Here is a 4,747-nt window from a genome sequence, read left to right as displayed (position 1 = left end):
GTGTGTGTGTGTGTGTGTGGCTCAGATCAAGTGTTTCTTAATGTGTCTTATCTCCTGTATTTGACCCCCCCTCTGGCGTCATATTTAGGTTAAAGCCACGATCAACGTCTCTGTGAAACTTATCACAAGTCATCGCTCTGCGGTTCGGAGCCAGAGAACCTCAAAGTCGTGACACATTGTGAAGCCGTTCATCTGTCGTTTTTACTGCCGGACATTGTTCGACACGCGCTGGTTACGTTCTCTTCTGTCAGCGCGCCGCGAAGCCGCTCAGCTCAGTGAGAACATGTTCCTGTTTAGAATGACAGAAACGTCCCGGCAGCCTCGAGCTTCACGTATCCTGGACCGTAGACTTAAAGGATCAGATGATGATTCATTTGTAACTTAAACTTGTCATATTACCAGGAACCATAAAGACATCACACCACCTCTATGAACCAGTCTCAGTGTAGTCCTGATCCTCTATATGAACCAGTCTCAGTGTAGTCCTGATCCTCTATATGAACCAGTCTCAGTGTAGTCCTGATCCTCTATATGAACCAGTCTCAGTGTAAATATGATAAACTGGCTGAAATCTGGGAAACTGTCAGGTGGGACATCTGAAGCTATCAGTCATAAAAGAGGAGAGGGACAGAGAGAGAGAGAGAGAGAGAGAGAGAGAGAGAGAGACAGAGAGAGAGAGAGAGGAATCGGAGGCGAGAGAAACGGAGAGGTGCGTTGGGGAGAGACCGGGAGATCGAACGGGAGTCAGAGAAAGATGAGACGGAGGAGACCGGAAAGGAGGAAGGGATAGCACAGACAAATGGGGAGCACATCGGCCCATCGCGGAGTCTAGGTGAAAAAAGAGGGAACATGATCTGGTCTGGGCTTCACTTGGATTGGCAATGCAGATTGCCCAAAGACACGGTGCGTGGTGTGCAGTGAGGTTCTGGCTAACAGATGTCTGAAGCTCTTATTCACGTCACCACCTGAACACCAAGCATGCCAGTGCAAGTCTAAAGCCCCTTACATTTTATATCGAAATTGGAGGAGTTACAAAACAGCCCAAAACACCTGCAGTCTCATTCATGTTGGGTCTACAAAACACGCAATGCGGGCTTCTGGTCACAGAATAGCAAGAAAGGGGCTACCGCACACAATCGCCGAAGACGTGTGCTCGCCAGCTGCCAAAGAGATGGTGGAATGTATGATGGAGAGAGAAGCAAACAAGTTGGACATGATCCCGGTGTCCATCAACACGGTGTCGCAGCATCGATGCTTTGTCCGAAGACATCCGGGCTACATTAATCGGTCGCGTGAAGAAGAGTGAGTTCTACTCTCTGCAAGTAGACGAGTCTACAGATCTGGCCAATCTTCTGGTGTACGTCCGTTACCTTTTCGAAGGCACGGTGCAGGAAGTTTATTTGTCTTTTTTATCTTGTAAACAAACGCCACGCGCGAGCAAACTGTTCTCTCATTGGTCCGATTTTTAAGCGGCTATAAATAGGCTCTGTTGCTTTTGTTTGTTAAGGTGTGGTGGATTGGGGGTGCGTGAACCCGGTCGGGATGTAGAAGCGGGTGTGTGGCCTAAAAAGTTTGGGAACCGCTGCTCTATATGAACCAGTCTCAGTGTAGTCCTGATCCTCTATATGAACCAGTCTCAGTGTAGTCCTGATCCTCTATCTGAACCAGTCTCAGTGTAGACCTGATCCTCTATATGAACCAGTCTCAGTTTAGTCCCCAATTTGCGGACCAGGGTCCAGATCCGGACCCAGACGCAGTTGCATCCGGACCCAGGACCTAAAACCGATAGATAATTGAGATTTATTTGCATCAGTCGGTGAATTTAAACTTTAACCGGCGCAGGTTATTCAGCCGTTTGCAGTAACTTCAAACAGAAGCTCAGTAGAACCGTTCAGTAACCCGTCCATGTGTAGGTTAGACTATTAAGTAACTACCGCCTATTGAAACCATTGAAAGCAGTCGATATGGACCTCTAGCTGTGTGTTGTTTAGGTGACCTGCTGTGTCGGTGACGGTGGTGATGGGAGGAGATCAGAGCCATGAGAGGACGTCTGAGGAGGAAGAAGAGGAGCCTGAAGAACATCAAGAAGCTGCTTCTGCTGGAGGTAACTCACACAACACTCATCATCAGGGATGGAGAGTAACTAAGTACATTTACTAAAGTACTGTACAACTGTGAGCTGCTTTACTTGTTTATTTTAATTTTACTACTTTATGCTTTTGTTGTAATATTGTACTTTTTACTGCACAGCTGTAGTTACTTTTCAGATTAAGTTTAAACATAATAACAGGTAATAAGCTCCACAGACATCCAGTTCTTAATACAGCAAAAGTAAGAGCTTCCCTCAGTGGAGCATGAGCTCGATCACCATCAACAGACTGAACAGACGTTTATTTTAAAGAAAATATTCCAGATTCTTACTTTAAGTGCAACAAACCATCACTCACTTTGTCTCCAAAGGGACTTGATGAGGATGAAGTTTCATAGAAGTCATCTTCAACTCTTTATTGATCCGAGAAAGAGACGTCTCAAAGAAACAAAATGTCAAAAAGATAATATAGATTATATATATATATATAGATTTTTGTTCTTGCCCCCCCCCCCCCCACAGACACAGCTGGAGAGCTGCCCCAGTGCCAGCTGGGAAACAGGAAGGTGGACAACATGTGTTTCATGATCGCGTGCACCAACTGGTACTAAACTGGTCCTGGTTCCACGTGTTAGTGAAACAGAGGATTTGAGATGTTTCTCCTGGGCTAGCTGTTTCCCCCTATTTCCAGTCTTTATGCTAAGCTAAGCTAAGCGTACAGACGAGAATTGTTTTAATCATCTCATCCAACTCTTGGAAAGAAAGCAAATAAGTGCATTTCACAAAAAGTCAAACGTTGTGATGACTTCTGTTCTGAGAGAGAAACTGAAGAGTTTTGCTCATTTCTGCAGACGCTGACTCAGTGAAATAAATAACTCGTTCTGGGAATAATGTGGACAATAAATCTGTTTTGGGAGTCAGACCCTCTGATGTGTCAATGAATGAATTAAACTGAGCAGGTAAATGCACGTAAAGGTAAAAGTCAGGAACGGAGATGAGATAAAGCTTCACTGTTTATAAGAAACAGAGTGTTCCAGAACTTGTGCATAACTGCTGAAGTAGTGCATCCTCTGCCCTTGCTAATGAAGTTATACACATAAAGTACAAAGTATGAAGTACAGTTGATACCTCTACTGACATGAGGAGAGATATCAACATCAAGTAGAGTTGGAGGTCAGAGAAGTTGACAAATATTTGGATGCTGAAAGGTTTAAATTCCTCCACTGGCTGAAGGGAGAAGTGAATTTGAGCCAAATCTGCATGTTTGGCACATTTACGTGATGGCTCATGTTCATTTATGTGCATTGTTCCTTCTTAAATATAATAAACATTATTTCAACAGCAATGATAAAGAAGTTTCTTAATTTTTTTATATTTGTGTCTCATTACTTTTTACAAATTATTTTTAAAACTCAAAATGTCCCACCACAGCACACTGACACATTGCCATCTTACGCTTATGGTCGTCCATGTGCACTGCTTTCTGACAGATGCAGCACCTGATAAGGTTTCACAGTTCAAAGACGACCAAAATGCAGATAAACAGAGCACATGAGAGAGCTTTGCCTTCTGACTCAGCTCCCTCTTCACCTCACCGGTCCGGTACAACGCTGCACCGAACCGTCGGTCCAGCTCCCGCTCCATTCTACCTCCACTGGTCAACAAGACCCCGAGATACTTGCACTCCCTCACTTTCTTACTTACTCCCAACCTGGTTATCCTTTCGCAATTCTGAGGAGCCCAAAACCGGACACTCTCTTCTCATCGTGTGTGGGGGGGTTCGTATTTCTGCACCGTGAAATAAAAACGTTTCAGATTCAGTGTGAGGCTCATAAAGATAGATGGGCTCGAATTTTTAAGTTGGCATTTTATTCACACAAATTAAAAGACTTTTACTGCACATACTACCCCTCTGCTGTGAGGATTTATGTCGAACTCTGGTGTATTTCCCTCAGTAGTGTCCTCCTCCGAGTCCCACCCACTGCCCTGCCTCTCTCCGTAGGCACAGCTGATGCTCATCTCCGGTGATCATCTCCAGCTGACATAAATACTCCGATCACTCTCATCCCAGTGGTCAGTCCGAGTGGAAGACTGCTTTCAACACTCCGCTGGGACATTTCGAGTACCTGGTCATGCCATTCGGACTTACAAATGCACCAGCCGTTTTCCAGGCTTTGGTGAACGACGTGCTCAGGGATTTTCTCAACTGGTTTGTTTGTCTACATCGACGACATTCTGATTTACTCCTCGAACCTACAGGAACATTGCCACCATGTCCGTCGGGTCCTTCAGCTCTTACTGGTGAACCAACTCTTCATCAAAGCTGAGAAATGTGAATTCCATGTCGCCTCCGTACAGTTTCTTGATTTCATCATTGAGGAGGGTCAGATTCGCGTCACCCCTAACCAGACTCACCTCCTCTAAAGTGGATTTTTCCTGGTCCCCCGAGGCCAACTGGGCGTTTAACGCCCTCAAGGAACGATTCACATCAGCCCCCATCCTAGTACAGCTGGATGAAGGCCGCCAGTTCGTGGTCGAGGTGGACACCACCGACACCGGAGTAGGAGCAGTATTATCACAACGCTCAACCACTGACTCTAAGCTCCGCCTGTGTGCTTTTTTCTCTCGCCGCCTTTCCCCGGCCGAGCGGAACTATGA

The 4,747-nt window shown here is 45.6% G+C and overlaps 1 long non-coding RNA gene across 1 annotated transcript; it reads left to right on the top strand.

The window, feature by feature from the left end:
• The first annotated feature begins 1,755 nt into the window (after nt 1-1,755).
• On the top strand, nt 1,756-3,434 carry LOC116379350 (uncharacterized). The gene is made up of 2 exons (XR_004212414.1): nt 1,756-2,104; nt 2,612-3,434. It is a non-coding gene; the product is annotated as an uncharacterized LOC116379350 (long non-coding RNA).
• The last annotated feature ends 1,313 nt before the right edge of the window (nt 3,435-4,747 follow it).

This window comes from Anarrhichthys ocellatus, unplaced genomic scaffold (genome assembly GCF_004355925.1).
Source record: "Anarrhichthys ocellatus isolate YVR2014 unplaced genomic scaffold, GSC_Weel_1.0 scaffold4162, whole genome shotgun sequence".
In the NCBI taxonomy this organism is placed as follows: domain Eukaryota; kingdom Metazoa; phylum Chordata; class Actinopteri; order Perciformes; family Anarhichadidae; genus Anarrhichthys; species Anarrhichthys ocellatus.
This window is presented reverse-complemented; position numbering and strand designations above follow the sequence as displayed.